Raw genomic sequence first — 26,185 nt, 5'->3', positions numbered from 1 at the left:
TGACATCTATTTGTATATTTTCTTATGTTCTTTAATTGCTTTGCACACGTGGGCTGTGTCTCCCAATTAGGCTTTCAACTCTTTGAGGGCAGAAATCATGTCTCCTTTTGCAACTCAAGGATGTTGAGATAATTAGAATCTTAAAATTTTAAGGAATTAAGTAACCATAGAAATCACTAAGTCACATGAAATTCAACTCTTTGAGGGCAGAAATCATGTTTCCTTTTGCAACTCAAGGAGGTTGAGATAATTAGAATCTTAAAATTTTACGGAATTAAGTAACCATAGAAATCACTAAGTCACATGAAATGATGCTGAGTAAAATTAGAAGAATCAGGAGAATACTGTACATAGTAACAACAAGATTTTGTGATGATCAACTACGGTAGACTGAGTTCTTCTCAGTAATACAATGATCCAAGACAATTTGATAGACTTGGGATAGAAAATGTCATCTGTGTTCAGAGAGAGAATTATGGAGACTATGGGTTGAAACATACAATTTCACCTTTTTTGTTTGATTATTTTTTTCTTATTTTTCTCTTTTGTTCTGATTTTTCTTTCACAACATGATTAATATGAAGTGTTTAAAATGATTAAACATGTATAACCTATATTAGATTCCTTGCTATATTTTTCAGGGGAGGGAGGTGAGGTAAAGGAGAGAGAAAAAAAATTTTGGAACTCAAAATCTTACAAAAATGAATATTGAAAAACTATCTTCATATGTAATTGGATAAATAAAACACTATTGAAATTTTTTTTAAAAAAAAGAAATTACCTTTTACAGCTGAAGAAACCCTCTTGCCTACATTAACCTGAAAGAGAACCCAAGAATTCTGACTACTACATACAGTGCTCTTCATAGTTGGTTACCAATACATAGTAAAAAGTGACATCTCGATCATTCCTATTATTTTAACTCAACACATGACCTTTGTACTCTTGGAAACAAGCACAGAGTCTGATACACAGTGAGGCCTTAATAAAAGCTTGTTGAATTGAATTGAATTGCTTATTTCTGCTTCTTTAGATTTTGACCCAAATATTTCCTCCCCACACTGGCTCCTGTGCTTTTTTATTAGATAATCATAATTTGTTCTGCCTCTTTTATAAGTCCTATTTCTTGTAAATAAGTTTTATTCATCCAGAGTTATATTTCAGTAATGAGTCTTAGCTCCACCCAGTCTCAATGATTTATATTAGGTCAAATTTACCTCTCTGCATGAGGATTGATTTTATTTGTTATCCACACTTTTGCATACAAGACATGGTGCAGTAATAATAAGAGTGGTAATTAATAATAATAAAAGCTAGCATTTATATAACAATTTAAGGATTACAAATTATTTTACATGTTATCTCATTTGATCCTCTCAACAACTCTGGAAGGTAAGTATCATTATTATTTTATTATCCCCATTTTATATATGAGGAATCTGAGACAGAGCCACATTAAATGATTTGCCCAAGATCACAAAGCTAAATGTCTGAGGCAGGTCATCCTGACTCTAAGTCCAATACGCTATCCATTGATCCACTTAGCTGCCCAGAAGCAGTTGATAGAAATTGATGGTGGCTAATCTAATACTTGAGATTGAAATGACATGAGGTATCTGGTTTAACAATTTAACAATGAATAAAAAAGAGGTTTCCTTCATCATTCCAGTCATATTCAATGAGGGCACAACATTGCTCAGTCTCTTCATCTATAAAATGGAAATAATAGTATCTTCTTACAGGAGGGGCTATGAAGATCAAATGAATTAATACATATGAGTGTTCTGCAAATCTTATAACATTAAATGCTAGCTATTATTGTAAATTATACATTTGTTATGTTATAAAATAATAATAATAATCATTACCATAATTATAAAATAATAATTATACTACTTTATTGTAAACGCTAGCTATTGTCATGGCTGAGGTTTCTGCTGCTGCTGTTGGTTTAGTCAAGAGCTGCTTTCTTGTCCTGGTGTTGGGCATCAGAGTAAGAAGCTTCAGGGAGAAGCCAGAACTCCCATGTCCTAAATATGTTTGAATTCAGGTGAATGGGAAGCAATATCAACAGATAGAAACTTAAATCTTTGGACTGATTAAGTCTTGAATATGATTTTAATATTTCCTCAGTTAAAAAAAAAAACTATCCTTGCTTTCATGTTGGGAAGAGCCTCCTATTTGTTATAGGCCTTTTTCACTATTTCCTCTGTACGACATTCTCCTACTTCAGACTCCTGTTCTGAACTTGGATTCTTCTCTATTCCTTCAGAACAATTTTTTCTTTGTTTTTGCACTGAAATTTTCTTTTGATTTTTAAAAGAATATTTAATTTTCCGGGATGACATTAAGGATGTAAAAGAATTCTTCAAGAGTGTTACCTTCTCCATATATGTATGTTATTTTTCCCCACGCTCCAGCAATTTCAGGAAGGAGATAGAAAGAATGTTATTCCAATTTCATAAATGAAAATCAGTTTTCAAAGAGTCTGAATGATTTGCTAATAACCACAGCACCAAAAGAAATTCTTACTTAATTGTTACATATTGCTAATAATATAGCTGTATTTTCTAAATATGTTTCTTCATTTTTCAAGACTGCAAAACATTTATATTTAAAGCTATCTGTTTGTTTACAGGATGCAAAATTGGAGCATCTTTGATTCTGACTAGAAAACTTCAGAATTTCCAATGATATTCATCTGTAGAGCTATGGTTAAGACTAAATACATGCCAAAAAAAAAAAAAAAAAAGAACCAGTAACAGTCACTTTTATCATAGCTATTGGACATTTCGAAGGAATAAGACATACAAACCACTTCCTGTACAATTGTTAATTAGATCTATATTTGTGAGATGTGGCAAGATAAAATGCTAAAAGAAAATATTTCTTTATTAAATGAGGGAAGACAAATCCAAGAAACACAAGGAAAATAATAAAAAAATTGGACCATGCTATCATCACAGAGAATGTGAAAAGATATCCTTTTAATTTTCTTGTTGAAATTTGTTTACTTTTAGCCACTATAGTTTTCAAGCTGGTATTTCTCTTTGTAATGGTGGTAACACTGCAATATATACTTAATGAGCTAAAAGATGGCACAGGTTATCCGAACCAACTTCCCAGCAAATTGACTTTGGAAGAAAATTTCCAATCCTTATTCTAAAACATTCTTCACGTGACTGGCAAAGGAATCTTTCTAAAAGAGCTCTGATTGAGGGGAGGCAAAGCCAAGATGCTGGGGAGAAGGCAGGAACCAGCCCAACCTCTCCTCCAAACCACTCCAAATTCCTTTAAATATTGACACTAAATAAATTTTAGAGCATCAGAATACCAAAAATGATGGAGTGGAACATTTACCAGCTGAAGGAAACTTAGAAGATCAGCAGAAAAAGTCTGTGACTACAGGGTGGGAGTCCCAAGTGTAGTTCTGGTGTAGGCCGTACCAGTATAACCCCTGACCCAGGCCAGACTCAGATTCAGTCCCAGTCCCAGCCTTGGACCCAATTCCAGTCCCAGCCCTGGACCCAGATTCAGCCCCACCCCCAGCTCTGGACCCTAATCCAGCCCCAGCCCTGTACCCAGATCTAATCCTAGCTCCAGCCCAGGACCCAGATCCAGAGCCAGACAGAGCCCTGGACCTTAGATCCAGTTCCAGCTCCAACCCTGGACCCAGATCCAACCCCACCCCCAGTCCTGGACCAGATTCAGTCCCAGCCCCAGCTCTGAACACAGATCCAGTTCTAGTCAGTCCTCTGAATTAACAGTAATTAATACTGGTGGCTTCCAGACCTCTCAGCTCAGAGACCAAAGGAAGCTGGAAGGTCAGCAGAAAAGTTCTGTGGTAACAAGGTAGAATCCTCTCTTGTAATCCCAGCACAGGCTGCACCAGCACAGTGCCTGCCTGCCCTGGCCCCACCCTGAGCCAGGTCCAGGTGGGACCCAGCATCATGGCGGGGGAGGAGGCCCTCTCATCAGCAGCAGAGTTGGAGGCTTCTGGAACCTTCATCTGGGAACAGGAGGGAAAGACTGGGAAGATCATTGGAGAAGGTCTGTGGCAACAGAGTGGGAACCAGTACAGACAGGGCACCAACCCCAGCCAGATCATCAGCAAAACAAAACTCTGTTGCTTTAGCACATTAGATCTTACAGCTACAGTGGGACAGGGACACTCCTAACAGCTCCAAGATGGAAAAGAGGGCTGGTGATCAGGTCCTAAGAAGGATCTCTGAAAACAGCTGCACAAAACCTCTGAAGCTTGGGATGGTGCCCCCCCCCCCCCTGGAAACAGAGCCCTACTTTAACAAAGACTTAAAAGCCACATAACAGGTTAGGAAAATGAGCAGACAACAAAAGAAGTTTCTGACCACTGAAAGTTATTATGGTGACAAGGAAGATCAAAACACACATTCAGAAGATGCCAACCAAATCAAACCTCCTACATCCAAAGTCTCCAAGAAAAATAAGAATTGAGCTCAGGCCATGGAAGAGCTCAAAATGGATTTTGAAAATAAAGTAAGAGAGATAGAGAAAAAATTAGGAAAAGAATTGAGAGTGATGCAAAAAGAAATATAAAAAACTAATGAGGAGAATGATGCCTTAAAAAGCAACTGGCCAATTGGGAAAGAAGGTATAAAGGTTCACTGAGGAAAATAATTACTTAAAATATCGTTGAGCAAATGGAAACTAATGACTTCATGAGAAATCAAGACACAAAACCAAAAACTGGAAAACAATTTGAAATATCTCAATGGAAAAACAATTCATCTGGAAAATAGATCCAAGAGAGAGAATTTAAAAATGATTGGTCTACCTGAAAGTCAGAATCAAAAAAAGAGCCTGGACATCATCTTTCAAGAAAGGAAATCTGTCCTAATATTCTAGAATCATAGGGTGAATAGAAACTGAAAGAATCCTCTGGTCACCACCTGAAACATATCCCAAAATAAAAACTTCCAGGAATATTATAGTCAAATTCTGGAATGAGGAGAAAAATGCAAGCATCTATAAAGGAACAATTCCATTTTGTGAAACCACAGTCAGGATAATAGAAGATTTAGCAACTTTTATATTAAAAAATTGAAGGACCTTAAATGAGTTCTGATTGCTATTCCACTGTTCAAATATTCTCTACTAAATACAATCCAAATTCCTTACTTTGTTAATAGATGCCTTCCAAATCTGTCTCTAACCTATTTTTAAGACTAACTTTATATTATATCCTGTCATATCCTAGGCTATAGACAAGCCAAACTGTCAATATTTTTAAAAAATCTTATGTATTTCCATCACTGAGCCTTTACTCAAGTTATATGTATTTCACCTGGAATGTTCCTCCCTTCCCCACTGCTTCGGGTAGAAAGCATAAAAATCCAGCTACTTCTTCCAAAGGACCTTTCTTGATCTCCCAAACTCTCTTCACTGGAAACACTTATTGTACACTATTTATACCATTCTCATGTACTTAAAATGTACCATAGGTATTTGTGTGCAAGTCTTATCTTCCCTATATTATTATAAGATTCATGATGTCAGGGATCACATAACAATTTAGCTTTACATCTCTAGCTCCTAGCACAGAGTTCTCAATACAGCAGCCATTCAAAGATGTTTACTCAGTGAATAAATGGTCATATGATAAAATTCCTAAAGTTTTTTCTGGAATCTCTCTCATAAGCTTCCTGTTTTCATTCTATTTATTAGAAATCATAAACCATCTTGGCATCTATCAACAATTCTACAAGCAAAACAGGAACCTCATGACAAAAACCATCAATCTGTTTTAAATTGAAAAGCCATCTTTGTATTTGATGTGATTTATATTTTGAATCATTTAAAAAACCTTTTAAAAATCATCAATTTGCTTTAAAATGAAGATTCTTCCTTGTACTTAGTATGATTTATATTTAAAATCTTTAAAATTTTTCACCTAAAATTATAACTTTGGTTACAAAAATTCTGTCCTAGTTTCTCTCATCATCACTCCAGGAAGGATCCATTGCTCTCATTGTCTACTGGGGAAGACAGACAAGATGCTTACCCAAAAGAGTTATACAAAATATGATTGGAGGTCTTATTTGTGCAAGAGATACTCCTGAAAACAAACCAGATATTCCACTGATTTTCACAACAGAAAATTATAAGAGGATAGAAACAATTGTAAAGAATTACCCAAAGGTAATTTTTATATAATAAAGAAAATTATTCCTAAGACATTCTATGGGAGCAGTGGGAGTAATAATAACATGCATGGTAATAGAAAAAGAAAAGATAAGACTGTCCCCAAAGGGACATAAAGCAGCTTTTGTGCTTCCAGTACTGGACTTAGCCCAAAAGCAGAATGGATGGTCACCCATCTCTTCTAGTACCTCCAATGAGATATATGGAGTAGCAGTTTTTTATACAATGTATAATTGAAAGCCATTTGGAAAACCTCACATTCAAGTCCACACCAGCAGACCATGTATGCTGCAAAATTCTGATATCATACTGGAGATCATTCAGAAAAAGCTTCAGTATTTAGATTAATACCTGACAAGCTTTCACACTAATAGAAGTAGATTGTTTAGATGGCTGTGTAAATGCACAAATAATTCAAATAAATTATAATCACTATGAAGATTTGACACCTACAGATATTGAAGAGAGATTTAATATGCTAAAAGCCAGCAAAACCTGAATGAAGGAGGTCTTATATCTTGGACTAAGTCACTCAAAGGGCCTGATTTTGGTGTGCAATCAGAGCTTCAAGTAATTTGTATAAATGTGTTTAAAAATGCTAAACTAACTAGTAAAAATATTCTTTGGTACATGTAAAATAAATTAAAACTAATCTCCCAATCTATGCAAATGTTTAATATTGTATATTTTGGTTTACATGTATCCTGATTGCAACATAACTATTATAACTGTAACTACCTTGTAAAAAGCATAAAATATTCTATTAAAAAATTTTAGGTGTTATATCTACTAAGACATTATTACATAAAGCATAAACATTTTTTCCAACTATATCCATTTCAGCAACATATTCAGCTTGCAACTGACATGAAAAAGCATCTCATGACAATTATTAAGTACAGTTTTATCACATTTCAGTTTTTAAAACTGTATTTTGATATTCTATTGCTATTATAATTATAATTAATTGACTTAACATAAAAATTATTCTGAAGACATTCTATGGGAGCAGTGGGAGTAATAATAACATGCATGGTAATAGAAAAAGAAAAAATAAAACTGCTCAACATCTCACTATCCATCTTTCTGTGGTGAGTCACAATAGGGAAACACAATTCTCCAAGTACATTTCTAACTTTCAAAAAAATATATAATCATATAACAGTCTGAACAAAAGTAAGCCATGCCCTTTTTAATGGAGAAAACCATATACAATGAAGGCCTTTGCTAGGGTTAAAGCTCAATCTGTATTTTTTAGGAGTCAGTTATAGGTAGTTGGCCCCATGTCATATTCACTCCTATTTGAGAAAAGAAGTATAAAATGGGAAAGCTGTGTGCTATCTATACATGGAACCTTCTGGGTCAACTAGTCAACAGAGGGTCAGAAGTATGGTATTGTACTGGTCAATTACAGGCACTTGAATAGTGTCTGCCATTTGCTGAAGATGCTACAGATTTCTTAACAAAAGATGACTTCAACATGCAATGCAAGTCTAAATCATAGTATTTGTCTAGAATATCGTTTTTGGATATACTTGTTCATACAAAAGGTAGACTGCTAAAACTAGTTTAAAAGTAAACACTCCAACTGAATAGTCTTAAAAGCATACACCACATTTTACTACATATACTTTTATTCAACTTGTATATTTTATAGAAAAAAATGAGTGTAAAATATGAAAAATTTAAGAAAAACAAGTTGAGTTCAAGTTCTATTTTCATTTTGATGAATCATTCATTTCATTCAACAAACATGAGTTCTTCAGGTTTTGGCAGAATAGTTGAAATTTCCTATTTTATATGACAACTAGAGCATAGCAGAATTCACAAATAAAATTTTACATATTTCCAATATCTATGTTTGTTCCTAGAAAAGTAGCACTTTACTTGTTCAGATGAATAGCTACATATAGAAAACAAATCTTTCTATGGATTTTTCCATCTTCCCAACTTTCTTTGGTAAAAATTTCATTTTTTAAAAAAATAGAAAAAAACAATCTTTAAAAAAAAAATTCTATACTAAATCTTATTCTCACCAACAAGAAGACCTGGTTACTAGTATGGAAATGATGGAAATAATTAGGGGAAGCAACCACTTCTTTATAGAAATTGTGATAAAGGAAGTTTGGGCATATTCTTACATATACCCTGAATCTTAAAAGAAAATATTTCAAAGAATTAAAAGGAACACTAAGGAGGATTCTGTGGATTGAATTTCTATAGGCAAAGTCAGCTGAGAAGTGGGGGAAGACCTCACAAATCCAAAGAAAAGAAAAAATAGGAGTCATTTGAAGGGACTGGTATAGATGCATAGAGATTCATGAACTCATTTGAGATTTGAAAAAAGTATGGAAAAGGAAACAAAGATAAGAAATAGAAGATGAGTAGACATGCATACCATGACTCTCTGAAACTCATTTAAGCATAAGTTCAGAATGACCTGAGATTGACTAAGAGAGTTAAAGACAAAAATATAGGTCAAAGAGGTTTACCTATATGGAGTGATGGGAGGAAGAGGGTGGGAAGATCAAAGAAAGGATAGAACTGCTGCTCCGAGTGAATGGAAATATGATTTAATTGACAAAAGAAATAAGACAGAGCTTCTGTCTTCTTATTTTACTTGTCCCATGGAGAATGACCTTGGAACTAGAAAGAACAACAACTAAAAAAAGAAAGTAACTAATAGGAAGTTGATGACGAAGATAAATAAAGAGATAAGAGAGTGGTTAGCAATGCTTGCTGAATTCAAATTATCTGGCCCAGATGAATTCCATCCTTAGAGGATGCCAGAATTGGTAAACAGTGAACCAGTATTACTATTTCAAAGGTAATGGGGAAGAGAAGAGATACCTCAAGATTGAAGAATACATATAAACCTGACTTTCTGAAGAGTGAATAGAATAAAAAGATTAAATGAGAACAACTATTGATCAGTGGCTTTGACATGAATTCCTTGGAAAATGCTATAAAGGATTATTAAAGATATGGTTAGTGAACATCTAGATAAGGAAGCAGTGATCACAAAAAGGCAGCATAGTTCCATGAAGAAGAGGGCATACCAGACTTCATTTATTTATGTGCCTCACCACACCTCAAACCCTACATGTCTATAAACAAACTTATTTTTTCCAGGCTAGACCCTTCCCTCTCTCTAATTATCTTTTTTTGGCAATGGCAATTCATCCCAGGACCATAGCCTTAGAGGTGTGTTTGACTTTTCCCCCACATCCAATCAACTAATGAGTTTTCCCACCTCTATCTTGACAATCTCTCTCTCCTGCTAGATTTATTGATTAACTTAGATTTCTTTTTTTTTTTTTTTTTTTGACTAGGTGAAAGAAGGGGTCCAGTCTCAGTCCAACTGAGACTTGTTGAAGACCTCAGCTTAAAAAGGTCAAGGTCTCTCATTGTATCTGGGGCCATTTCTAGGCATCCTAATCTATATCTGGCCACTGGACCCAGATGTTTCTGGAGGGGAAAGTAAGGGAAGTGACCTTGCACAGCCCTCCATCACTTAGATCCAAATCACTTGTATATTATGGCATCACCTCCCTAATGTCATGGTCCTCCTCGAGAATGAAGAACAAACAACAGCAGCAATATCTCTAGCACTCAGTCCTTTTCCCTCCACTTTTATTACCTGAGCATGGTTCTCATCTCATCCTGTGTAAACTATTATAAAATCTTCCTAACTAGTCTTACTGACTCTTGTCTATCCTTTTTCTAATCCATCCTAGCATGCTGATGCCTCAGTAATCTTCCTAACATCAACTCCTAACTCTGGCTGTTTCCCAAGATGCTATTCTAAGCAGTCTTCTCTTCTTCCTCAAGAATTCTTCCATAAACTAATTAGATTTCACAGTTTTAATTATCACTTCTATGCAAAAGATTCACAGTTGTCTCAGTCTCTTTTATTAGCTTCAGTAGTCCATCAATTATTTATTGGGCATTTCCAATTGGATACTCCAGAAATATCTCAAAACTAAGTCCAAAATCAAATTTATCATCTTTCCCCAAAAATCTTCCCACCTTCCAAACTTACCCATTTCTGTTGACGCCATCACCATGCTTCCAGTGTCTCAGATTCATAATCATAGCATAGTCCTGAACTACTCCCTATTTCTTAACCCACATATTCAACCAGTTCCCAAATCTTGATATTTCTACTTTAACAATATCTCTGACATCTCATCCCTTCTTTCTTCATATTACCTTAGTTCAAGCCTTCATCTCCTTTTCACCGAGATTACTGAAAGCTTCCTAACTGATATCTCTAACTCATGTCTCTAGTCTGTCTTACACACTGCTGCCAAAGGCACTTTCCTTTAAGTGCAGATCTGATCAGATGACTCTCTTATTCAATCAACTCTAGTGGCTTCCTATTGCCTTCAGAATAAAATATAAACTCCTCTAGTTTAGAGTTTAAAGCCCTACACAGATTGGCCCGATCTTATTAGAAATTATTCTAGCTGAACTGGCTTTTTGATCCTAACATACAGCACTTTCCTATCTCTATGTCTTTACATGGACCATCCCACATGCCTGGATGGACTTCCTCCTTCCATCTGCTTCCCCCCTTCACCTTCCTTTAAGGTGTAACTTACGTCCCATCTTCTACATAAAGCCTTTCTTGACCATATCACTGCAAGTGTTCTCTCAAAAACTTCATTGTATTTTATTATTTTGTATATGCTTACATTTATTCATAATTATATATGTACTCATTTCCCCCATTAGAATGCAAGCTTCTTATAAGTGGGGATTGTTTCTTTCTCTACTTTATTATCTTCAGCACCTAGAACAGCGCCTAATTCATAGCAGATATTTAATATTTGTCAATTAATTATTTGCTTTGTAATTATGAAGTCATTCTAATAAAAAAGCCTTTCATGATTCATACACACACACACACTTGCCTCATGAATAAAATCTTCATTTCTGATTCTGGCATTTAAGGTCTGTGACAGTTTGGTTTCAAAATATCCATGTCAGCTTTATCACATATTCACCTTCATGTAGTTTATGTTAAAGCAAATCCAGATCATTCTCTAATTCTAATTTTTAATCTTCATTTCTCTGGACATGCTATCTCCTAGACTTGGGTTAGATTCAACCACATTTCTCAAACTTTTGAAGTCCTTTCCTTCCTTGAAAATCTAATCCAGCTTCCAAAAATATTCTGTAATTGCCAAGTAAAATTTAATATACATATTTTAAAAAACAAACTGTGAATAATTGAAGTCCAGAGGTTCATAAAGAATTTTCTTTTTTGTTCTTTGTATATGATTGCATTTGTTGGTTGTCATTAAATTCACAATAAAACAGAATTCTTTTAAATCACACTTTTTAAAAAATTGGAAAGGCACCTTTGAAGATACTGTATGTGTCTTTGGACATATGTAAATTTAATTCTATATTCAAAGTAATCACTTTTGTTTTGATTATATAAATAAATACTTACATAAACACTGATTTGGGAAATTTGCCAAAAATTCTAAAAATTTGCTTCAGTGTTCACAAGTATTTACTTTGTAAATCTTAACACACTATAAAAGTATAGGGTCAATCAAACAACAAGTATTTATTATATCATACCCTGTGCCAATCACTGTGTTAAGTACTGAGGATACAAAGAGAAAAATGAAACAGTCCCTTACCACAGATCAGAAATTTTATTAGGAGAGATATTAAAAGATATGTGTATATATAAACTAAGGGCAGGAGGCTCATCTTGAGTTCAAATTTGGCTTCAGTGCAGTGTGGCCTTGGACAAGTCACTTATTCCGTTTGCCTCAGTTTCTTATCTGTAAAATGAGTTGAAGAAAGAAATAACAAGCCACTCCAATATCCTTGCCAAGAAAACCCTAAATGGATCCCATAAAGAAGTCACAACTGAAATTCCTGAACAACAAATAAACATATATATATTAAAATAAATAAGAAATAATTATGGAGGGGAGTTACTAGCTCCTGAGGATTGGGAGGGAAAGAAAGGATCAGGAAAGATGTTATGTAAACAGCAATGCTTGAGCTAACTTCCTAGAATCAAGAAGACTTCTTCCTGAGTTCAAATCCAGCATAACCTTATTTGCCTCAGTTTCCTTATTTGTAAAATAAAAAAGAAATGGCAAACCACTTCAGTATCACTGCCAAGAAAATCCCAAATAGGATCAGGAAGAGTCAAATAAAATGGAAATTGATCTTGAAATTGATTTATTTAATCAGTTAAAATTAGTTCATTATTTTAAAATGCAAGTCTTACCTTGTGGACAATTTTGATAGAGATTAATCAATCTCTAACAAAATGTAATTTTTTTCTTCAACATAACACCAAGGATGAAGACATTCTTCAATTATCCTGATATACTTATAAAGACTGGTCATTTGGGAGGATAACAAATGGAACCAGGGTAAATTTCTAATAATGGAAAGCTAAAAGCCCCTGATGACTTAGAAAATGATAGTTCTCAAGAAGGCAGTCAGTTCTCTATAATGAGTTTACCCTTCACTTTTTATCTTGTACCTTTTGGAAAGTATAACAAGAGAAGATGATTTCTCCTCACTTCTTTAACCCACTGAAAATGACTTCTCCTAGCAAAATCACATGTCAACAACAATCAGAGGCTAGGAACAGAATTGAATTGATTCAACAAGAGTCAGAGTCTGGTATTTGAAATTGGCAAAGACAAGCCTCAAGGCTGACCCACCTGCTGATATCAAAGTATGGGTTTCCATTCTTTCTAAAAGTGCATATCAATACACTAGGACTGGAATATCAGTTAAATCTGAGGCTGAATAAAGGGGGTTTTAAGAGGCAAACTAAGATTTTTTTTAAGAAGGCAAATTTGAGGAAATGAAGAACAACACATCAGAACAGATTTCCTGGAGTAATTCTCTAAGGTTCCATCAAATATGCAGCAAACAATAGGATGATAATAATAAATTGAAAGAAAATTGAAAGTATATGGGCTGCTAAAAATGAGACTTCTCTTATCTGCTCCCATCTTTGAGAACAACTCTATTCTTACCTTTAGAGCAATTATATCTTTCATTCAGTGCATGTCTAAAGTATTTTGTCTACTGTAAAACCACAAGGATAGAATTCTAGAAAGGAATTCACTTGATGATTGTGGGAAGTAAAAGGGAGTCATCTGAGTGATATGTCGTCAAAGAACATCTTAATCAAGTATACAGTCTGGACTTAGGCTACATCAGTCATCTCTGCTTTACAAATGAGTCAAGAACTATTTTCTCAGATAAGCAATAGGAATTTGGTGAGTACTAGATTTAAAAAAATCAAATCAAAAAAATTCTTCCTAATGTATTTTATTTAAGGAAACAGAATAAGAAAAAAGAAAAAACAGAAAAGGAATACAAAACAAAAGAAAACATCTTCTCGTGCCTAGCAGAACATCAGGGGGAATTCAAAAAATTTAACAACAAATACCAAGAAAGACTATATATATAGTCTTACTAATACGTGTATATATCTTAGTAAGACAAAGAAATTTTAACAAGTTTTTTTTTAAAGGCAAGACAAACTTTGAAAAAGGAAAAGAACTCATTAGCCCTAGAAGCAAGTCAGTCATCAAAAAGCATTTATTATATGCTTACTATATCCCATGCACTGTGCTCAGTCTTGAGAATAAAAAGAAATAAAATAATAATAATAATGATGACAAATTTTAAACTCCACGGTTCCTACTCTAGAGAGGTGTACAACCTAGTAAGGGAGACAATGGATATCAAGGTACCTAAGTACCACTTTAATTGGGATTTTGACTATGTGAGTGAAGAGCAAGAGAAATTTGTGAAGGTAGAAATAATAAAAATTTGGCAACGGATTCGATATGTAAGTTGAATCAATGTGACAGGGTAAAGAGTCAATGATTATTACAATAAGTTTGAGAGCCTCAATGACTAAGAAGATGATGATGTCCTCAATTGTGATATAGAAATTCAAAAGGTGAGAAAGTTTGAGAGCCAAAGATGAGTTCTATTTTTAAACATGTTGAGCTTAAGATACCTGTGAAACATCCAGTTCAAGATGCATAAAAGGCAACAGGCAATGGATGACTGTAGATCAGAGGAGAAACTAGGTCTGGGTATATAGATCTGAGACTCATCTGCATAGAGACAACAATGGAACTCATGGGCTCAGGTGAAATCATCAAGTGAGAGAGCATAAAGTGACAAGAAAGTTTTTGGATTTCTTTCTAACTTCTTTTTGAGTCAGTTTCCAGTGATAGAAATCACAGTTTAATAATGGGGCCTCTTGTTCCTAATAGCATTGATATATCCAAACTTAGCTTGAAAATGAAGAACAACTTGTTGAGATGAGCTTCTTCTGCCATTCTTAACCCTTTCCTCTCTCCACAACCCCCAGACTTATCTCCCTAAAAACTCCTGCTACACAAAACAAGTTCCACCAAGGCAGAAACATCAATAATCTATAAATATACCATTGAGAATTCTGGGCTATGGAGAGATAAAGGGAGACTCAGGCGGACCAAGGTCTAATTTTGTTGTATGGCCAGCTTCTTAGTATGCTCCGCACTATATCAGAGATAAGGGGAAATTAAGTGAGGAAAACATTACAACGGCCCAGGGACACTTCTACCTAAATTTTGTGATTACATTTTAAGTGCTCTCTGTCACAGATATCATAAACTGATTAAATCATTTCATGCCAGACCCCTACTGACTATGCTAAGTGAAGAGAGAGGACTATTAATAACTACCCATTTCTGACAGCTGCCCGGGGGCAATGCAGCCTTTTGCAGCAATAAAATGACTCCCCAGCTCACTTACTGAATGCTGAATATTGATTCATATTATGAGTGTTGTCAAACACGGAGTGCAGTTCTGAAGATCCGTAGTGGCAGGTCATCAGGAAGAGCATTAGTAAATGTCAGGTCAGGAATCAAAGGCCTGCTGGACTCTTTAGGGATGAGATTTATCGATTCCATAAAACGTGAAACAGATCAAGTACTTGTGATGATGAAAACAGTCATGGCAGAATGAGGCTGAGCCTGGACTGATGTACACCTCATGAGAGATCCATCACACAAGTGGTGACCACAGGGAGGAAAAAACGCTGCAAAGGTTGCGAAGTTCAGCACAAGGACAACAGCAGCTTTGGGCTAAAATATAAGCCTTTAGGGGGAAATGGTAAATGTAAAACATATGGCTGGTCAGAGTCATAGACCTAAGCACATTCAATCATGTACCTAATCCCAGAAGAATTGGCTTGGGTCATTTAAAAATATCACTCAAATCTGACTATATGTCAATTAATCTGCCTAGCCAAAGTTAATATTATTTATATTGTTTTCTCCAGAGTAAATCATTTAAATAAAGCATTCTTTCAAAATTCTATCACTTTGAGTGAATTTATTCGACAGATACTTCCATGTTTTCCTTTCATTCATAGTTGATGTGGCCTATTATGTTGAGGCCTACTTCATCTATAAGATCATTTGATTAGTCTGGTAACTCTCTATGTGTAGGAACTCATGTTGTTAGGAGAAGCTTAAGAGATTAAAACTTTTTTTTAACCTCTTCTGAGAACAAGTTACAATACTGTCCTTTATTCTGCCCCACTCTATGATGGAGGTTTGAGTTCTATATAAAGGAAAGCAGGTAGTTTCCAAGGTGCAATTCTATTTATTAGTTTTAAATGATCAAATAAAATTTATCTGCTATTCGAAGCTTAAAAGGGTTATACCTATGTGTTACAAATGTATTTGTTATTGAAGTATGCCCTCCTATTTTTTATGAAATATATTTCTGAAAAATAGTGCTTAAAAATGTAAAACCTGTCTAGAAATCACTATATTCAGATAATGGCATTTTAAAAGATTTTCAGGAGATATTCACATTTAGTTTCTTTAAAATGAAACTAAATCTTAAAATTTGTTTTAAGATTGCCTAAAATTTTCCTTAAGAAAAAGAAAAAAAATCGTATTGGAATCTTATATAGTGTGTTGACTCCAAGGCTCTTCAGAGAATGTATTAAATGAGTTGATGAGAGAAAATGAACAGGTGCTATAGGTTACTCAGCTGTTCTAAAATTAAAGATTGATATTTTTTTCTCTTGTTCTATTAGCAGACCTTTAGTGACACGTTAGCACTGGATAATGGTTGCAGCAGTTTAAGCCCCATGCTGTGATTTTTAACAGAAAGCCTAGCTACAGGAACAAACAATGACATCCCCATATAGCCAGTCACCTAATAAGGAAGCAGTTGCAGCCTTGGGCAGTTTGGCTAAGCAGCAAGAGGAATTGGACTTCCAGCTTGCTTACTCCACTTTATAAACAATAGTCTGGATTAATTAACACTCCATTCATTTGTAACTCAATCAATTTAGCATTTTATCCTTAAAATACTGACTCCTCTAGCTTAAAAAAACAAACAAACTGGATCAAGCTGTCTGGAATACCATTCAATTCAAATATTCAAAAATGTATTTCCAACACTGGAACAGAAAATAGAATATCCTTCTCACTCAGCATAAAGGATCTGGATTTTTTAAATGATCAGGCTATAGGAAAAGGCTTTCATTGAATATTTAAGGAATAAACATGAAATGAATTTAATTAAACAGGCAAAATGCAAAATTGAAAGTTGGTTTGTTTTGCTCTCTCTTTTTTGGGAAGGGACAATTTAATGGAAAACATAAAACTTTACAGCTGACTGTGCACAAATACCTCTTTTCAAACTGCTTTTCCAAAACTGTCTCTACAGGTTGGTGAACTTAGTCAGATAAAGGTAACTTTGTATAAGGTCACTTTGCTCATCAAACATCTGAACCAACACAGAATATTCCTTCCTGACTCCTAAGATTTGACTAGTGTGCCAGGACTTCTTTGTTGTGCCACAGTCCTCTTTTAGTGTCCTGACTCAGTTTCCCTAAATTGTTCTGACTCAGTTTTCTCTGGGTGCAACCCTTCTTTTCTGCCCATTAGAACTGAGATAATTAGTGCTGTGGAAATCTGACATTCCAGAAGATAAGACTCCAGATGACCTATTTCAGATACCTAATTGGCATTTTTTCTACCTCTAAGTTTCAGACTTCCTGACTCTAAGCTGGACACATCCTTAACTCCCAGTTTGTTAAAATTTATGGTCCTACCCTCCAACCAGTCAGAACCAGATTGATGGTCCCTGTCTGGAGATTCCTGCTCATCAGAGTTTGGACTCCACCCCTCTTTGTCTTAGAGCCAAGGATACATATGTCATTGAGAACTCACATTCATTGCTGGATGCTTTGGACATCAGCCCTGGGGACAGCATGCTCCAAGCACAATCTCTCAGAAATATAAATAAAATATTAAAAACTCTCTAATCTCTATCTTGCCTCAGTTTCTCCAGTATTACATCTTAACCCTTTTCCACTCATGACCTTTTTTCACCCAAGAAATTTTTATACAACCACAGGTATATAGGTATATAAAATAGGTATACAAGTCAAAAATTTATTGGTAATAAATCATAATTTCATGATCTCCACATTCAGTAACACAACTCCACACAGGGTTTTATCCCACAATTTAACAAGCTTTGTACTACACTATGACTACAGTAGAAACAGATATAATTCTTGGATTATCCTTTTAAGACTCGTGGAGATCACAGAGGAGTGAGGAAAGATGGGGAGGGGGAACGAGTTGGTGTGTAGATAAAGAACCAGCCCTGAAGTCAGGAGAACCTGAGTTAAAATCTGCCCTCAGATACTTAACACTTACAAGAATCTCCTGTTCTATTCATTTTTTGCTTAATTTACTGCAGCAAGATGGTGGAATGGATAGAGAGCTGAGCCTGGTATCAGGAAAACCTGAATTCAAATCTAGTCTTTATAGCTATGTGACCCTGTACAAGTAACTTCTGTCTATTTCAGTTATATACAAATAGGGGTAATAATAGCACCTGCCTTCCACAGTTATTGTGAGGATCAAATGAGACAGCATAGTGCCTCCTCCTTCCTTCTTTCCATACTTTCTTCTTTTTTCTTTGTTTCTCTATTTCCTTCCCTCTTCCCTTCCTTTCCTTCATCTTTCTTTCCTCTCTCCTTTTCTTCTTTACTTCCTTTCATTCTTTTCTTTTTTCTTTGCTTCCACCTGAATAAGTCATATACTTAACTAACTCAACCGCTTTGCTCTTGCTGTCCCCACCAATAGCAATGTACTTTATTCTATTCCAATTAATATTTCCTCCTCTGGATTCCTAGAACAGTAATTGTCTGTTCTACTCATTTGACATTTATCACTTAATACCTTCTATTCTTAATTACCTTTTTTACTGTTAGGTTTCATCTTCCCCAACTAGACTGTAAGAACTTTAAGAAAAGGCACTATATCATAATCATAGTTCGAGCTGGAAAGAATGAGACATCATCCAATCCAATTCTTTCATTTAATATATGAGGAAAGGTGAAGCCCATAGTTAGACAGGCCAATTAGGAACAAAGCCAGGACTAGAAAATATATCTTCTGAATTCTAGGCCAGTGTTCTTTCTATTATACCCCACTTCTATTGTGTACCTCATAGCAATTACTTCTTTCTACCCCAAAAAAAGAAAAAGAAAAAAGCTAATTCATGTAAGACATCATACATTTAAGTACTGAAGTTCAGTGAATCTCTACATACATAATGGCATTCCTAGACTAAATTCCTATTCACCAATTAACTTATAACAGGTTATGTTTCTTTAACAAATAATGCTTTATAGCTGCAGAGATGTTAGAAAGAAAACAATCTATGTTGTTGCCTTTCTCGAGACATTAGTAGTTATGTGATATGACTATTGACTACTTTTAGGAAATGCTCTGGAGGAATAACAGTTGTCACTATGAATTGTTATCCAGAGGACAGATGATTCTTTTTTATAAGAAACACAGTTCACATAATACTATCCCTAGGGAGAATATCAACTATTCACACTGATCATTTCCCAACAAGAAGACAGAAGGTCAGCTAGATGGCAATTCTGGAGGAAACACCAATCTACCTCCTGGGAAGTAGAGCCCTAAGAACTGACTGCATGGGCCAGTCAAGTATCAGAAAGACTGGAAATAGTAACCTGAGAGGCAAAATGATAGCTTGCAGATAAGAGTATCAATCATACATGAGCTCCTCCTTTACAGAATGAACACAGATCTCAAAAAAAGGAAAGGTTCTAAGGGAACTCTAGGAGGCAGACTGCAAGTTACATTTTTCCCATTTTTCTTATATTCTTCTCCTTTCATCTTCTACAGAGCTATCTTCTGAGACTATAAAATTGGTATTTTTCTCTTGCTCTACCTCTATGTCTAGCTCAAGGAGTCCCTAAGGATTGAAAAGGATAAGACTGAATATACTCATAGAACTAAAAGTCTTCCATGAGCTCTGAAAACCCATAGTGGTATGCATATAGTAGTCACTTGTTAAGTAAATTTTGAATTGAAACAATATGTCTAATCCCTACCTTCTGGGGGTTTATAATTTAATAAAGGAAATAAGGTAACAACAACAACAACAACCCATACGATTATTGTCCATTGTTATTCAGTTGTATCTAATTCTTCCTTGACCCCATTTGGGGTTTTCATGGCAGAGATACTGCAGTGCTTTGCCGTTTCCTTCTCCAGTTGATTTAACAGATGAGGAAACTAAGACAGACAGGATTAAGTGAGTTGCCCAGGATCATACAAGCAAGTAAGAGTTTGAGGTCACATTTGAACTCAAGTTTTTCTGTCTCCAGACCTAGCACTCTTCATTGCTCCATTGGCTGCCCCATAGGATAACACACAAAAAGCAGGACAGAATTATACAAATAAATGTCTAATTGCAATTATCCCCTACTTATTTACAAATAGGCTGTTCCCAAAATTCTTTGCCAAGTCAATAGTTTGGAAATTAAAACCATCTCAAAGAAACTGTAGTTAATTCCTTGAATAGCACACATAATCTCTTTAATCCACAAAGTAGACATATACTATATGTACATCTTTAATGAAAAACAGAAGAAAATCACATTTCAATGCCAGTAATTAAATAGCAAAAAAAGAAAAAAAGTGTATAAGAATAGAATATCTTTAATGCTCATGTATAAAGAAAAGAAACACTGCTGAAAGGAAATAAGGAATAGATGTAGATACTGAAGAAGAATTTTAGAAAGTGCGGTTTATTAGAAAGATAATAGACTTGAGTTCTAGTTACTAGTAGACCACAACAAGATTTGGGCTAAGAGGTGACCTTGATAAAATACTTTATCTCTCTAGGATTACTCAAGCAGTTTTTGAGTGTATGATCAGAGTATATTCTCAGTATTACTGTTACATATCAGCAATGATTATTATCACACTTTTTTCAACTCAGAAGTGGAGTAAAGCAAACATCCCTCCTTCAGGATTCAGTATCTTTTTTAAAATGAGGGAGTACAAGATAATCAGTTTCATTTTACGTTGTGTGTTCACCTAAAGAGATTGCTTCAGGTGGAATTGAATTGTAAGTGCTGAAAGGAAGAAGCAGGGAACATGATCCACCTTAGCGGAAGTTGCCTGTAATTCTGTTGGAGCAAATTGTTTCCTGCAGGGGTCCAAAAGTGGCCCAAGGCAACATTAGCCAGAGACAGTTTTGTTATTATTTAATGACTGGAGGGTAGAGGAGAGAGAATTGGCATATAAATGTGCATGCAACCAGAGTTATATGTAAATAGCATTCACAAGCCTAGAAAGGGCCAGTATAATTACTTAAGAATATATATACAGGGTGTCCCAAAAATCTTAGTGCAGCTTTTAAGCAATTAAAGCTTAAAATTTTGCTACTAAAGCTTAAAATGGAACTAAGACTTTTGAAACATGCTGTATAAATATTGATGAAATGTTAGGTAGATCTAATCCAGGCAGTTTCATAGAACAGGGGAATTTTATTTAGAATTTTAGAAGAATGGATACAAATATTAGCAGGGTCTCTGATAAAGGGAGTGCTATATTAATAAATGGGGAGCTAGCAAAAAGAACTTTATAAAAGCTAGAGGGAAGAGGAAGATATCCTGTTTAGAACCACAGATTTAAAGCAGCAAGGGACCTTAGGAGTCATCTAGTTCAATATATTCATTTTACAAATAAGAAAACTGAGGTCTATGAATACTGTGACTTGAAGAAGGTCCCACTAGCAGGAAGTAGTAGAGGCCAAATTCAAACTCAGGTATTCTGGCTTCAAAATCAATACTGTTACCCTATACCATGGTTAAGGAGAAAATATGTATGAGGATCTGAAATTAAGTTTTATGGAATGACAACTTATGGAGGACACTGTAGCACATATTTAGATATTGGATCTTAAATGATAATCAGAAGTCTCTATAGACTTATGAGCAAAGGAGGAAAGGGATCCTTACAACCTGCTAACAGCTCTTCTAATTTCAGTATACTCTCAATCTCTAAACTTCTAAAAATTCAGCTCTATAGAGCTACATGAAACACTGGTAGATACAAGTCACTGTTACATTCTAGATTACATCACAATGATCTACCATTCATTTACCAAACATTCAACATAAAGTGAAAATTGCTTTCAAAATAAAATTATAATAGCCTAGGATGGGTTTTCACAGAATCACAGGATTTCAGATTTGGAAAGGGACCTCAGAAGCCATCAATACTAACTGAAACTTGAAAAATAAATGGTTCATCCATCTTAAGCATTTACTAAACACCTACAGATACCAAACACCACCAAAATGCTAGAGATACAATGGGGGGGGGGGGGGCGGGAGAACTAAACAGTGCTTGACCTTAAGTATCTTGTATTCCATTGGAAGGGAAAAAAAACCCAAAAAATTAAATATAAGCTATATGCAGAATAGATATAAAGAAACTGGATGAGAAAAGGTATGAGATATATGCAGAGTAGATATAAGAAATTAGATGAGAAAAGGTATGATTCAGGATAGGCTTGAAGGATACCAAGGATTCTATGAAGCAGAGGAGGAAGAAAAATGCAGAAAAAGATCAGGGCAAAGGTACCAAGAATGGAGATAGAATGCTGACAATAGAAAACATACATAGGTACTTCAACAACAATACTATATGATGATCAATTCTGATGGACGTGTCCATCTTTAGCAATGAGATGAACCAAATCAGTTCCAATAGAGCAGTAATGAATTGAACCAGCTACACCCAGCGAAAGAACTCTGGGAGATAACTATGAACCACTACATAGAATTGTCAGTCCCTATATTTTTGTCTGTCTGCATTTTTGATTTCCTTCACTGGCTAATTGTACACTATTTCAAAGTCCTATTCTTTTTTGTATAGCAAAATAACTGTTTGGACATGTATACTTATATTGAATTTAATTTCTACTTTAACATATTTAACATGTATTGGTCAACCTGCCATCTGGGAGAAGGGTGGGGGGAAGGAGGGGAAAAATTGGAACAAAAGGTTTGGCAATTGTCAGTGCTGTAAAATTACCCATGCATATAAGTTGTAAATAAAAAGCTATAATAATAAATGAAAAAAAAAAAGAAAACAAATATAGGTAGGCCAATGGAGGTGGAACACATAGTGCAGGGAAAAGAAGAATTTGGATAAAAACTGAAGAAGCAAAGGAGTTTTTCCTAGTAGCAAAAGTATCAAACAAGCTTCTTGAGCAAAGGAGTGACAGTCAGGCATGTGCTTTAGAAATGGGATGGAGTACAGAGGGAAGACATCTAAAGCAGGGAGAGTCAGTAGAAAGTTATTTCAATAGTTCAAGAGAAGGGTGATAAGCTCAAATCTTAGATTTTCTAGAGGCCTTTTCTGTCCCAAACATCACCTCCTTTGCCTCTTACTGGAAGATCACCACCTAATAAGTTTCTCAGGCAAGATATGAACTCAATGCATTCCTGAGAAGCCCTGCATTCTACCTTCATGCCTGCTAACTGCCTAAATTATAAAGTGATTATTATTTAATTTGTCTATTTAAATAAATATTGCAATCAAGGATGAAAAAACTTTTTTTGGATGGCTATTCTACTTTTATAAATTTCAAGACATGCTTTAGGGTTGTAAGCTCCGTCGAGGAAGGGACTAGATTTTACTTTGTCCTTTTTTTAAAAAATTCCCATTTCTTACAACAGTGCTTGACACATTGTATGTGCTTTAGAGTGCAAAAATAGTCCAAACCTTGCACTTAAGTAGATATGAGAGACATCAAAATGTGAAGAGAGTTTATAGCTAGGTGGCCTAGTGGATAGAGAGCCAGGAAGAATCTGGTCTCAGACATTTACTAGCTGTGTGTTTTCACTCATAAAGCAATAGAGAAGCTCACGATGGCTATAGGAAAAATTACAACATATTATATACAAAGAATTACTGAGGAAAAGCATTGTAAAGAATGTCCACAAAAAAATGTATACTGGAAAAGAAGGGTTTTCATGTGTTGAAAAATGATGGTGAGAGTGAAGAGAATAGAGAATAAAGTATGTGTTGTACTGCTACTTCAAGATGTCGGAGAAAGTGAAAAGGACCTGAAACCCCCAGGGGGCACTTAAGAGAGGACACGGACAAGAATCATACAGAATGAGTGAGAATTGTAATCTGGGAGAATTGTAATCTAGAGAATTGTAATCTACATCCCAGAAGGGAAATGATGAGGTCATGGATATTCTTGACTATTAGGTAATTATTTGATAAATAATATTTATTACCAAATAAATGTTATCTTTATAAATAATAGCCATGTCTAAGAGGTCACAGAATATTGAAATAATCCTCCACCAAAATCTTGATCTGGTGGCATGGAGATAATACTGGTCTCTCAAAAGCTATTCCAAAAAAATAGAAGATCTAACAGAGCATACTGGTTGGAAAAAAGTTTCAAGAAATGCACAGGCCCAGACATAGACTATATGATACTTTTAAAAATTATTTTTCTTTTTTCTGATTATACATGCATATTAATTTTTTTTAATACACATTGCTTCATGAATCATGTTAGGAGAGAAAAATCAAAACAAAAGGGAAAAAGCACAAGAGTGAAAAAAATAGAAAAAAGGAGTGAACATATAGCATGTGTTGATTTACATTCAGTCTCTTTAGTTCTTTTTCTGGATGCAGATAGTATTTTCTGTCTAAAGTCTGTTGGGATTGCTTTGGATCATTGAACCATTGAGAAAAACCAAGACTTTCATAGTAGATCATCTCATATTCTTGTTGTTATTGTATACGATGTATTCCTGGTTCTGCTTGTTTCACTCACCATCAGTTCTTAGAAATCTGTCCAGGCTTTTCTAAAATCAGCTTATCATTTTTATAGAACAATAATATTCCATTATCTTCATGTACTACAGCTTGTTCAGTCATTCCTCAATTCTTGGGCATTTACTCATTTTCCAATTCTTTGCTATTTCAAAAAGAGCTGATACAAACATTTTTGCACATGTGTATCCTTTTCCCTCCTTTAAAATTTCCTTGAGATATAGACCCAATAGTGGCACTACTGGGTCAAAGGGTATGTACAGTTTTATAGCTTTTTGAGTACAGTTCCAAATTTCTCTCCAGAATGGTTAGATCATTTCACAAATCCCCAACAATGCATTAGTATGCCAGTTTTCCCACATTCTCTCCAACATTATCATAATCTTTGCCTGTCATTTGAGTCAATCTGGGAAGTGCGAGATGGTACCTCAGAGTTGTTTTAATTTGCATTTTTCTAATCAATAGTGACTTAGAGAATTTTTTCATATGGCTCTAGATGGCTTTAATTTCACTATCTGAAAATTGCTTGTTCATATTCTTTGATCTTTAATATGATAGTCTCTTTTCTAATGAACAGCCAACTTTTAGTTTATTTTTATATGCATATTAAATGTTTTATAAACATTTTGTTCATAACAATTTTTTTCAGGTAGATAACTTAAAAGAACATATCAGCAAACTGGGCACCAAATAGTGAATTTTCTTGGACATAAACATAACCATTAAGATATGGAAGGAAATTTCTTCTTATTGATAATACTGCCTTATTCAATTAATCAATAATACTTAAAGCATCTATCCTACACAGAGCTATAGCACAGAATTCTAGGAAAATATAATGGGAATCAAAACAGTAATCCTGGTCATTAATTATTATTGATATGCTATGCCAAATTGTATCTAATGATCATAAAATATATATACTTTATGTACATAATGATATAAAGATCATAAAAAGATTCCAAAGAAATGATTCCTGAGATGAATACTTTTGTGGACCCTGATATGATTGTATGTGAAAGTAATATCAGATTTTACTTACCCAAAAACAGTTCCTGGTAGCCATATCAACACAAGGACATTAATATGAGTTGTTTGCCAGAATATTGAGAGATCTTTGAAATACGGGTATAATGAAAATACTATAAAATACTACAATAATATAAAAATACTAATTTGTTAAAGTGGGGATCCATTTTTATATAATGACTCATTTTGAAACTTGCTTAATTTATATCATAGTATATTAAATAAATCTACTTTTAAGTAGGAAATAAATGTAAATTAAGCATATTCCTTTTTTTAGTCATTTAAAGGACTGGTTTTGTTTATTTCATGCTATTTTACAAATCTTTCCAATTTTCTCTGAAATATCCCTTTCATTATTTCTTACAGTATAATAAAAATCCATTGCATCCCTATACCATAATTTATTTAGACATTCTCCAGTTACTGTGTATCCCTTTGTTTCCAGTTTTTGATGATTACAAAAAGAGCTGCTATAAATATTTTTTGAATATATAGGTGCTTTTCCTCTTCCTTTAATCTCTTCAGAGCACAGATATCATAATGGCTTCATTGGGTCAAAGATATGCACAGGGTAGTGAATCCAACAGACTATTTACACATTAAGGAATAGTCCAAATTCTTAGAAATTAGATTAGTTTTTTTATATGTCTTGGATATGAAATCTTTATCAGACATACTTCCTGGAAATATTATTCACAATCAGGCATTTCTCTTATAATTTTTATCTGCATTGGTTTTATTTGTAC

At 34.6% G+C, this 26,185-nt stretch overlaps 1 protein-coding gene and 1 pseudogene across 2 annotated transcripts in view; one reads left to right on the top strand and one right to left on the bottom strand.

The window, feature by feature from the left end:
• Positions 1-26,185, bottom strand: part of CAMKMT (calmodulin-lysine N-methyltransferase) — a 525,230-nt gene that overhangs the window by 260,179 nt on the left and 238,866 nt on the right. The gene's annotated exons all lie outside the window — the stretch shown is intronic.
• Positions 3,951-6,679, top strand: LOC127547223 (NADH dehydrogenase [ubiquinone] flavoprotein 2, mitochondrial-like; annotated as a pseudogene).

Source organism: Antechinus flavipes, chromosome 2 (assembly GCF_016432865.1).
Source record: "Antechinus flavipes isolate AdamAnt ecotype Samford, QLD, Australia chromosome 2, AdamAnt_v2, whole genome shotgun sequence".
NCBI classification, from domain to species: Eukaryota; Metazoa; Chordata; class Mammalia; order Dasyuromorphia; family Dasyuridae; genus Antechinus; species Antechinus flavipes.
The sequence above is the reverse complement of the archived record's forward strand: the minus strand, read 5'-3'. Positions and strand labels throughout refer to the sequence as shown.